This window comes from Drosophila subpulchrella, unplaced genomic scaffold (assembly GCF_014743375.2).
Source record: "Drosophila subpulchrella strain 33 F10 #4 breed RU33 unplaced genomic scaffold, RU_Dsub_v1.1 Primary Assembly Seq91, whole genome shotgun sequence".
NCBI lineage: Eukaryota > Metazoa > Arthropoda > Insecta > Diptera > Drosophilidae > Drosophila > Drosophila subpulchrella.
This window is the reverse complement of record NW_023665725.1, coordinates 248,294-260,769: the sequence shown is the minus strand read 5'-3', so window position 1 is coordinate 260,769 and position 12,476 is coordinate 248,294. Positions and strand designations below refer to the sequence as shown.

General features: G+C 42.9%; 1 long non-coding RNA gene across 1 annotated transcript; it reads left to right on the top strand.

Moving 5' to 3' along the window:
* The first annotated feature begins 823 nt into the window (after window positions 1–823).
* LOC119562750 lies at window positions 824–1,237 on the top strand. Its single transcript, XR_005222004.1, has 2 exons — window positions 824–903; window positions 1,023–1,237. It is a non-coding gene; the product is annotated as an uncharacterized LOC119562750 (long non-coding RNA).
* The last annotated feature ends 11,239 nt before the right edge of the window (window positions 1,238–12,476 follow it).

The window sequence follows — 12,476 nt, the reverse complement described above, 5'->3', positions numbered from 1 at the left end:
TCTTGATTAGGATCACTAGCCGAGTCGATCTAGCCATGTCCGTCTGTCCGTCTGTCCGGATGAACGCTGAGATCTCGGAAACTATGAGAGCTAGGTTATTGAGACTTGGCGTGCAGATTCCTGAGCTTCTTACGCCGCGCAAGTTTGTTTCAGTAGAGTGCCACGCCCACTCTTTCGCCCACAAACCGCCCAAAACTGTGGCTCCTACAGTTTTGATGCTAGAATAAAAATTTTAACTGAAATGTATTGTTCTCATCAATACCTATCGATTGACCCAAAAAGTTTGCCACGCCCACTCTTACGCCCACAAACCGCCCACAAACTTCAAAAAATCGTATGTATGAACGTGGATATCTCGGAAACTATCAAAGATAGAGAATTGGGATCTCAGATTTGGATTCCTTGTGCGCAGCGCAAGTTTGTTACGCGAATATGCCACGCCCACTCTAACGCCCACAAGCCGCCCAACCCTGTGGCGCCCACAATTTTCATGCTAGATACAAAATTTTAACTGAACTGTATTGCACAGAGAAAAAAACGGAACAATACCCGATTGATATTGTCTCCTCAATTTTCACATATCACCTTTTACATATCAAAATAATACGAATTCATATCAGCATGATACGAATTCATATCAACATTTCTAATTGATATGATTTTGCATCATATTAATATACATTCGTATTAATTTGATATGTTTTTCATATCAATCGTAACATCGAAAAGTCTTCGAAAAAAAAGTATGACTGTGCTTTCGTATTTTTTGTGTATTTATGGTATTAAGTATGGTACAAAAGATGTTTTTTGACAGAATTGCGGCGGCCACTCTAACATTCGACGAAAAGTGAAAGTGTACAAAGTGAAACATTTACATATGTTGTTTCTTTATTTTTGCAAATGGTAAGTTAAGTATCTCATTTTCAATTGTACTTGATGTTTGTCTAATTCTAAAATATTTATTTCTTGGACACTTTAACGTGCGCTTCGGCGGATGACAACACATACTGCACTACACAAAGTCAAATGGCTGGCCAAGATGCTGAACTGGGCAAGTTGGTGTTCACCACTTCGCTGGAAAGCTTCTATCGAGGACAGAAGAAGGACTTCCTGGCGCTGATGCAAAGCTACAGGAGGCATCCGAGTACAGAGTGATCGGTCATTTATTGCTAAGTCCTGGAATAATTTTTATAATTGATCCGAAATATATAAAAAATAAATATTTACAGCGATCTTATGGGTTTTCAATATTTATTTGTTTATAAGATTCAAAAAATTAAAAACAAAAGTGATTAATATTGATATTACAAAGCATATCAGTTTGATATGAAAGCATATCAGTTGGATATTACAAAATACCACAATTTGGTCACAACTTTGATATGTGCTCATATCAATCTGGTATGAAAAATACCAAATTGACATGTTCGAAAATATCAATGTCATATGTTCGAAAATATGAATATGATATGGCAACATAAGGGATCAAAATTGATATGAAAAAATACCCGATTGATGACCAGTTTTGGTATTTTTTTTTCTCTGTGTGGTCTCGTCAATACCTATCGATTGACCCAAAAAAATATTTTCTACGCCCACCCTAACGCCCATAACGCTTAAATCTGTCTACCGCCGGTGGGTGGCGCATTTCAATCTCGCTTTGCTGCTTGCTTATCTCCATTTCCCTTTGGTCCCTTTAGCTGAGTAACGGGTATCTGATAGTCGAGGCACTCGACTATAGCGCTCTTCCTTGTTATTTGCTGAACTTAGCTGGGAACCAAGATTGGTCCTCAAAGCCAAAGGCAATGACAAAGGCAAATGCAGAGTTTGAAAAGGCGCAATTGATTGGGCTTCGATCGGACGCTGATGTTTACTTAAATTTTGATTTGTTTAACTTAGCTTGGGAGCCAAGATCGGACCTCGAAGCCAAAGGCAAATGCAGAGTTTGGAAATATTGTTTATAAAAGCCAAAAGCGGCCTAGTTTCACGGGTTGGATAACTTGGATACGCTAAGAGGGTTCCGTTCAAGAAAGATGCGGCGGAATTAGATTTTGGAACAGAAGAAGTCAGTGAAGTAGATATTAATGGAGAAATAGAGGCGCTGAAAGTGATCTGCTGCCATTGCCATAAAGATGGGCATTTTTATAAAAATTGTCCTGTCGAAAAACTACGACCGTTTTTCTTTGGATGCGGCTTGCCAAATGTGCAAGGTGCCTAAATGTGCAAGGGGCTTGTCAAAAAACCGCTCAGGGAGCACGCAGATGCCGCCACACAAACAGAAGCCTTTGCGTGCTCAGCAGCAGCCACCATCCCCAAACCGTCCCCAATCTCCAGCTTAGATCCCACCGAAATCGAAAACGTTTGGAGTCCTGCAGATGAGCTATACGATTCTAGCCCAGAACAATCAGATGAGGCGATGAAATCGAAGAAGATGATTTGGGAAATAATGAAGTAGATTTCGACGAGGCTACAAAAACTTAGTCCCGTAGCGCTCAACGAACTCAAGACTTTTGAAATGAGATGAGACAATTAAAAGGGCATATTCGGGAAATAAACTCTATAAAAGATTCCAGGTTCCGCGGCCGTTTGTGGCAGTGCTATTACTTTAGCGTCTCGTGAAAGGGCTTTTGGATTCGGGAACGGCTGCTAGCGTCTTAGGCGGCAGTTTAGCTCAGCAGTTTTTAGAAGAGGACATACCATTTAAGAAAATATATTCCAAGGTGAGCACCGCTGACGGCAATAGGTAAGAAATTGTGGGAAAAGTTTGCCTTCCAGTGGTCTGCGACCGAGGGACTGAAGATATAGATATATATATTGTCCCAATGCTAAAACAAGATCTGTATTTAGGGATCCATTTTTGGCGCAAATTTGACTTGCTTCCGAACTTACCAAATGTGTTTGAGTTAGATTTGAAAGCCATAGACATGAATTGTCAAAGGTGGAGAAAGGCAGTTATCAAACGTGGTAAATTTCTTTCCGTCGTTTGCTAACGAAGGGCTGGGAAAGACCAATTTTATTTCCCATTCAATAGATGTAGGTCCGGCCAAACCTGTAAAACAGAGGCATTATCCTGTGTCTCCCGCAATGGAAAAGTTAATTTTTGCGAAAATAAACTGAATGATTGAGATAGGAGTGATGAAGAATCTGATAGATCGTGGTCGTAATCCTTAGTCATAGTGCAGAAGCCAGGAAAATTTCGCCTGTCTGGATAGCAAAAAGGTAAACGCACTTACTGAAAAGGATGCCTATCCACTTCCACAAATTAGCAGGATACTTAGTCGAATGCCGAAGACCGAATTTATAACCAGTATCGATTTGAAAGACGCTTATTGGCAGGTTCATTTGGAGGTATGTAGATTCGAGGGAAAGACAGCTTTTACGGTGCCAGGACGACCACTTTATCATTTTAAGGTCATGCCATTTGGGCTTTGTAACTCCACGCAAACCGTGTCCAGACTAATGGAAAAGGTTATGCCCCTCAGCTGCGTAGCGAAGTATTTGTCTACTTAGATGATTTGCTAATTGTCTCAGACATATGGAAAGGCATCTCGAGGTTTTACGTGAGGTAGCGATTCACATAAAGCGAGCTGGACTTAGGATTAACATCGGAAAAACTAAGTTTTTTTCAAAAGGGTAAAATACATGGAGCATATAGTGGGAGATGGCGGAATCCAAATGGATCCAGAGAATATAGCCGCCATTACTGAGATTCCGTGCCCAAGACTCTCAGGTCTTTGAGCTCCTATGCGAACTATGCGGATAGTATCGGAAGTTTATAGGCAACTTTGCGGCATTGACAGCTCCGCTGACGGATCTGCTTACTCCAAAGCGAAAATTTGCATTTACGGAACAAGCATTAAAAGCTTTTGGGGACTTGAAGACAAGGTTAACCGAAGCCCCCATTCTTAAAAGTGCTGATTTCTCAAAACCATTTTTCATACATTGCGATCCCAGCAAAAAAAAGTTGAAGGAGTCTTGGTTCAGCTATCTGATGAAGGAGATGAATGTCCCATCGCTTTTGTTTCCAAGAAACTAAACAAGGCCCAGCAAAATTACTCAGTAACGGAACAGGAGTGTTTAGCAGCTATAGTTTGTTTAAAAAATGTTCGGACCTATGTCGAAGGACACGATTTTAACATAATTACGGACCACGCTTCGTTGAAATAGTTAATGTCTCAGACAGATTTAAGCTCGAGGTTGGCAAGATGAGCGTTAAAGTTGCAGAGCTACTCTTTCAAGACTGGACACAGGCGTGGGAAGCTGAATGTAGTCCCGGATGTCCTTTCTAGGGAACATGAGGAAGACGTAGACGAGCTAAACTGCTTGGACGAAAGGCTAGTTGATGTGGGATCTAGGTATTTTAACTCTCCCAAATATTTGGACTCAATTGCACGAGTTGAAGACTGCAAGGATCGGCTTCCGGATGTAAAAGTCCAGGATGATAGGGTCTATAGTGGGCGAACCGGTCCATGATAAGTACAATTGGAAATGACCCTGGATGATGACCCTTTAGCAGCTCATGGGGGAATTCACAAAACAATTAAGCGGATTCGGCAGTTCTATTTCTGGCCAGGTCTAGTTCCGGACGTTAAGAAATATGTGAACTCTTGTGAAACATGCAATGCTTTTAAAGCACCCAATTATCCGCTACGATCCCCACTAGCCAAACCGTCACAATCAGAACGATTTCCTCGGACCTTACCCTAGACCTCGAAATGGTAACATTGGCATATTTATAGTCCCTGATCATCTGTCCAAATTTGTGTTTTTGCAACCTGTGAAGAAGATTACCGCGGACGTGGTTGTAAAATACCTGGAGACAGAGTCGTTCCACGTATTTGGCGTTCCGGAGGCTATAATCTCGGACAATGGCTATCAGTTTCGGCCACAGACATTAAAGAAACTTTTAGATGAATAAAATGTCACTCACTCTTTTAGGGAGACCAGAAGGATTGGGACAAGAATTTGTCACAAATATGCTGCGCTTTAAGATCAGCAGTACATTCCAGTGTATGGACCAGTCCGTACTATATGGCGTTTGGGCAGCAAATGATTACCTCGGGAACCTCTTACACGCCTCTACGGAAGTTGAATTCATTAGAGGATCGTTCTTTGAACCTGATTCAAAAGGACTCTCTTGAAATAGTTCGCACTCGAGCAGGGAAAATTATGCAACAATGGTACGAGAATAATGAGCGGCAATATAATCTAAGGGCCAGAGTAGTGAACTAGGTCAAAGGTCAAGAAGGTTTCCCCAGAAATTTTAAGAAAAGAAACTTTGCCAAAGGCTACAATGCCAAGCTGGGCCCAAGATTTCAAAAAGCCTGGGTAAGGAAAAGGTTGGGTGACAATTACTATGCTCTGGAAGACATGCAGGGGAAACTTTTGGGCAAATATCACGCCAAAGACATACGGCAATAGCTGGCTACACGCGGGATCTGTCTTGGTTACTCTGCAGTCCCCAGTCTGATTTTGGCAGGGGGTATTTGTAAGGGCGCGTGTACCAGCAATGTATCTGGGTTTCAGATAGCTTAGGCCAGCACCTCCGAATGCTTAGCAACATTTTTTTTTGCGGATGCTCAGCAACATATCTCTTAAGAACATATGGGAGAGGCAACATGCTGCGCTCCTAGTAGGTCCGGAAAAACTGTGGCTGTGTGGGTTGATAGGGGAGACTGATCGAGAGCAAGGAGTGGAAAAATTTTCGCGCCTCTCCGTGGCTACATGGCGGAGTGGTGGAATCGCGTTTTGGTGGCGTCTTGCTAAAGTATAAAAGGCGGACCACTGGCGTCAGCCGCTCATAGCAAGTGAAATTTCGGAGTGTGTTTACAAGTGGGTGAAAGTGGAAAAGTTTGTGTGTTGACCCAATGCTAATTGACACCTTTTTGCAGCTTAGCATTTCGAATCAAATTCTGTGAGGAGTGTTTCAAGCCCCTTGCAACAGCGGTGCCTCTCAAAGGGTGAGTTGGGCATTTCTTCCTAGTTTGGGTTTTAACGTTGACTTTGTGGCGCAGCTGCAAGCGACAGCGACGTGAGTAGCTATTAAAGGCGGTTGCGGAGGTTTTTTCGGCGGTTTTAAATGTATTTTGTATGAGATGTTTTAATTGCAAGCATATACACATCCCATAATCAGTGTTTTTGGTTTCCCACGGAATCCTCTCGTTTTATTGCATTTCAAATATTGTGACCCCTCGTTATCTTCTGAGAATGAGCAGGAGAAAGTGAACGTGCGTACCCACGAACCCGCCTACCCTCGAGTCCTTTCTTATGACTGCTTGTGCGCGAAGGTGTGAAATTTTAATTTTGGGAGTTTGCAGTTTTACTTTTAAAACAGAGAAAATTATTCCATTGGAAAAGGCTTGAAAAATGCTTTCCAATTAAACACAATTTTTTTTTTTAGTGATGGGGTATACTAATTACGGTATCGTCGGTCATCGTCGTTTTTTGCATTTTTCAGTCGAGTAGAGGGAATTTACGGTAGCTGAGGTTTTCGCAGCAGCGGTTTGGAGGCTGCCGAGACTGCCGCTTTGATGACCGCCGCTGCGGTCTTATACTCTAGTTTTTCTTATATGTTATACGATTCCTTTTGAGCGGTGTGTCTAGGAAAAATGAGCCGAAGAATCACTTTAATGTTCAAGTTGTATAAGACTAATAGGATCACTTTTCAGGGCTGAGGGTTTACAAAATTGTTTGTGTCTATGATAAAGTTAGACGGGTGTGTATAGAAAAATTAGCTAGTGGGATCACTTTAAGGTTTATGTTTTAAATTTCTTATTGGGAACACTTTTCAGGGTTTATATCTAGAGGCCACCCAATATTATTTATGTATAGGATAAGAAGTTAAGTTTTAAGAATTTCTTAAAACGATGCACTGAAGCTGAAAATTGTAACGAATTTCAAATTCTGTCTCCTCCCGTATATTTTCACTACTCGACTGAAAAAGGCAAAAAACGACGATGACCGATGACTTCATGAAGGCGTCTATAGACACGATTATGTATTCCTTCTGTTCATTTTTACCACTTAGCTTCCCTGTGATGTCGATGTGGACTGTAGGCCACGGGATGTTAACCTTCGGTATGGTGCAATTCGGCTTGTACGCTACCAGATGGGGGCTTTGACAATCTGCATGTAATACAGTTGTCGACAAATTTGCGAACGTATTTCGCATCTTCTCAAACCAATTGTATTCGTACATTTTCTCAAGGGTTTTTTCCCAACCAAGGTGCATAATTGACTCGTGCACATTGTTTACGGCTGACCACCTAAATGGCTTTGGGATGATAGGGAGACAACGAGTTTTCCCATTTCTTTGAATTTTTCTATACAGTGTTCCTGTTCGTACGATTTGGCCAAATCCTCGGAAATATCATTGTTACGCGATTTAAAAACAATATATGACGTCTCTTCGTCTCGTTGCTGCTCAGCTAACAACCAATTGTCAGTATCTCTGTCAAATTTATCTGTTTTTCCACTATACCTTTTGACTTGATGAGATCTTTTGATATGGGATTTCGAGACAGATAATCTACGTTAGCTACACGTTCGCCAGGCCTATACTGAATGTCAAACTTAAAAGACTGCATGTACGACCACCACTTGTGGACTCTCGGAGTCAGTTCTGCTTTTGTGCGAGATGCCTTGAGCGAATTACAATCGGTCAAAACGACAAAATGTCGACCACGCAAGTAATGACGAAAATGCTTGATAGAATTAAAAACTGCAAGTGTTTCCAGCTCATACGAGTGATAACGCGATTCCGCTGACGAAGTCCGTTTACAAAAGTATTCGATAACTTGTGGCTTGTGTTCGATTTTGTGCAACAAAATTGCGACTGTATAAGTCAGATCACCTAGGGCACGATTAATAGCCCTTTGGAATATAGAAGGCGCATTTTTAAGCCCAAAAGGCATAGCCAAGTATTCATACTGCCCTTCTGGGGTTACAAACGCTTTTCGTTCAATAGAGCTTGTATGTATTGGGATCTGATGGAAGCCACTCGCCATATCAATGCACGTGAAAAACCTAGCACCACTCAACCTAGCAATCTGGTCAGATATAAGTAGCAACGGGTACTTGTCGGAAACAGTATTGGCATTAAGCTCCCGATAATCAACACACAGACGGTCTGTACCATTTTTCTTACGGACAAGTAAAATCGGACTCGCGAAAGGAGAGGAACTGGGTCTTATTATGTTTGCATCCAACAGCTCTTGAATGGAATGTCTAACCTTTTCTTTTTGTTCCACACTCAATCGGTAAGGGCGCCTCTGAACCGTCTTATTTTGATCAATCAAGCGAATCTCTAGCTGTCCCGTAGTCACGCGGCTATGTGATATACCGTTTATGAACGAATTTGAATACCCCTGTAATATTGATAGCAGTTTATCTTTACCTTGTCCATGTAAATCGGTATCGAGACCAGCCAGGTCAGGAGTGCATTCAAAGACTACGACAGGTAATACAGACTTTTCATCAGACTTTTCGATCAGAGCGTCGTATTTGATATGATTATCTAAAACTACGTGAAATAAGATTTTAAAAAAGCGCTCACAAATTAAAACATTTGCCAATATCTGTAAAGTGCTGCAAACAGAGTTGCCACCTATACCCCTCAATGTCACTACGTCGTTTATTCTAGTGCCGGATAATCTCAGTGATGCAGTCTCTTTGATGAGTGAGCACTCGGCTCCGGAGTCGAAGTAAAATTGGAACGACTCACCAAACTGCAACAACGTTCCTAAGGGCTTAAGTACTCTGCATATGTTCACATCTTTGATGGTATTACTCTTGGTCGGCGGACGCTCCTGACGATCCGGGCACACAGTAAATACATGTCCAGCTTTCCCACATTTATAACAGATCACGGATGATCGATCTTTTGCTTCAATATACCCAGATTGTTGATTACGGGGCTGCTGACGATGAGTTGTCTCTTTGTTAAAGCGACATTCCGCCTTCTTGTGTACGGGTTTGCAACAGTTATGACACGTGATGTGAGACATAGGTCTGACTCTTTTTCCTTGTGGTGCTGATAAGTTGTCACTCGAGTGCTGGCTCTGTCTGGCGTCAAACAAAAAGGCTTTGAGTTCCTGATGCAGTTCGTTTCTGGTTTTGATATCCGTCGTAAAAACCAAACGGCGCAATCGTTTGTCTATCCCAGCTGCATGTTCCAACGTAATGGATAATGCAATCTGCTCGACGCTGAGTGACTTCCAACGGGCCATAAGTGATGTGACCATTCTGCTTCCAAACAGCGACAAGCACTCTCCTTCGATTGGGCGTGCATTTAGCTCAGTTCATAACGGTTGCGGCCAAAGTCTCCGTTCCAGAAAAATATTGCAAAAATAATTCTCGGAACTGCGTCCATGTAATGCCGAGAAAACATGTCTGCGACAGCCAGTGAGATGCGGTGCCTTCCAGTGACTTGCTGACTGGCTGGTTTTCAGACAAGATGTAGTCGACCGTTGAACACCAGGACAGAGCGTCTGATCCTGCACTATCAGGGTTGAACTTTGGCAGTACAATGTTTTTGGCACCTTTTGGCTCATTTTGAGAGCACTGCACTTGTTTTATTAGCTCAGCGAAATTACGATTTTGCATCTCCGAAATTGACAAAAGATTTGCATCATTGGCTGGAGGCGGGGGTAATCCCACTTCTGATGACGAGGATTCATTCTCCGACTCTTCCGTCGGACTTTCGGCGAAACGTTTTTTGGCGCGTGGCGTGATTATTGAATTTCACAACCAAGTTGATTCATTTTCAATTCCTTCTCACCCTCCAATACACACGCACAGTGTGGTGAGTTATGTCGAACACTATCTGTCTCACTCATGCTCACGGCCAAACTACGTTCACAGAATTATGTATCTGCCTCGCTCGAAAGAATGGAGAAACAGTAGGAAACCAACAAATAATCGTTATAATTTGAATGTTTAAAATAATCTGCGACATGTATATGTCTAAAGTGTTATAATATCATAGTGGTAAAAACTAGAATCGTGTGCGATTTTCTTAGTGGCTTTTTTTATATAACTGCCCTACATGCCCTTTGTATGTACATTAGGGCGGTATTAGTTTGAAAATTTTTAAGGACCTACTCTCACCCGCCTATACGGTGCGCTTTGAGGTATTTAATGTATACCAAAAGAAATTTTTTGAAGGGGAATGCCCTTAGGGCTCTCTAGGATTCTATCCTATTGGAATTTCGCAGTCTTTCTGTGATGCGCAGTTTTTTGAGTACTATTGTGGCCATGTTGCATACCGTAGACGTATTTACTTCTGATTCAAGCATAACGTCCACCAGGTTACAAGCGGCTGGCGTCCTCCCAACCCTTATGCTCAGATCTCTTCGTTCATTTTCGAATCTCGGACAGACAAAAAACACGTGTTCTGCGTCTTTATTATCCGACTCGCAGAGTGGGCAGTGCGGATAACGTTCATGCTTAAACCTATTCAGGTAGTATTTGAAGCATCCATGTCCTGCCAGCAGTTGCGTTAAGAAAAAGTCCACATGTCCATGCTTCCGTCCCAGCCATCTCTTATCAGGACTGCTTTTGTCTTGTGCGCTGCCAAGGCGAGTCCCTTGGAATCGAGCCATGCGCTTGCTCGTTTTCCCGCTTCGTTGCAGATTCTTTCCGCATCTGGAAGTTTTTTGCCGTAACTACCATGGCCACGTCGTCCGCGAAACTAATGAGTCGCGCCCCTTCGGGCATCGTGATCCTAATGATCCCATCGTACATGACATTCCATAACAAAGGGCCTAGGACTGATCCTTGGGGGACTCCCCCGCTGACCATGTGGGTCAATTGCCCGGAATCAGTTTCGTACAGGAGCAGGCGGCCTTCGAAGTAGCTCGCTATTACTCTCTGTATATACACTGGTACATTTAGGTTGCTCAGTGCATTTAGTGTGTGGTGCCAGCTGGTGCTTAGTGCCGTACAACCACCTTTTCCCCTCGATGGCCTTGTCTGCGATTTTGCCCAGTGTACCGACGGCGTCGATGGTAGATAGCCCCTTCCGAAAACCATACTGCATCTTTGAGAGACCGTTGGTTTCGACAAGGGCACCTTCTAGCCAGGAGTGGATTATTCTTTCGAAAATTTTACCCGCCGTATCCAGCATGCAGAGTGGCCTATACGAAGAAGGCTCCTCCGCGGGTTTTCCCCCTTTGGTATGAGTACCAGCCGCTGTGTTTTCCAGCGACTAGGGAACACACCTTTCGCTAGGCATGCATTATACATGTCAACGTACTCTTTAGTATTTGCTTTTATGGCAATCTTGAGAGTTTTATTCGGGATTCCATCTGGTCCCGGTGCCTTGTCGTCCAGTATTGTCTTCAATACCTGGAGGACTTCTTCGGCACTTGTGAGCTTTATGCTCGCCCTGTTCACGATCAGTGAGGCTCGCTCCATACCCTCTTGCTCTGGGAATAGTGTTTCCACTATCCTTTTTAGGCTGACTGGGCATGTCGGTGATGGCCGACTAAATACCCGCAGCCGTTTTGTGACGAGCTTATATGCGAAGCCCCATGCCAGTGAGATGCGGTGCCTTCCAGTGACTTGCTGACTGGCTGGTTTTCAGACAAGATGTAGTCGACCGTTGAACACCAGGACAGAGCGTCTGATCCTGCACTATCAGGGTTGAACTTTGGCAGTACAATGTTTTTGGCACCTTTTGGCTCATTTTGAGAGCACTGCACTTGTTTTATTAGCTCAGCGAAATTACGATTTTGCATCTCCGAAATTGACAAAAGATTTGCATCATTGGCTGGAGGCGGGGGTAATCCCACTTCTGATGACGAGGATTCATTCTCCGACTCTTCCGTCGGACTTTCGGCGAAACGTTTTTTGGCGCGTGGCGTGATTATTGAATTTCACAACCAAGTTGATTCATTTTCAATTCCTTCTCACCCTCCAATACACACGCACAGTGTGGTGAGTTATGTCGAACACTATCTGTCTCACTCATGCTCACGGCCAAACTACGTTCACAGAATTATGTATCTGCCTCGCTCGAAAGAATGGAGAAACAGTAGGAAACCAACAAATAATCGTTATAATTTGAATGTTTAAAATAATCTGCGACATGTATATGTCTAAAGTGTTATAATATCATAGTGGTAAAAACTAGAATCGTGTGCGATTTTCTTAGTGGCTTTTTTTATATAACTGCCCTACATGCCCTTTGTATGTACATTAGGGCGGTATTAGTTTGAAAATTTTTAAGGACCTACTCTCACCCGCCTATACGGTGCGCTTTGAGGTATTTAATGTATACCAAAAGAAATTTTTTGAAGGGGAATGCCCTTAGGGCTCTCTAGGATTCTATCCTATTGGAATTTCGCAGTCTTTCTGTGATGCGCAGTTTTTTGAGTACTATTGTGGCCATGTTGCATACCGTAGACGTATTTACTTCTGATTCAAGCATAACGTCCACCAGGTTACAAGCGGCTGGCGTCCTCCCAACCCTTATG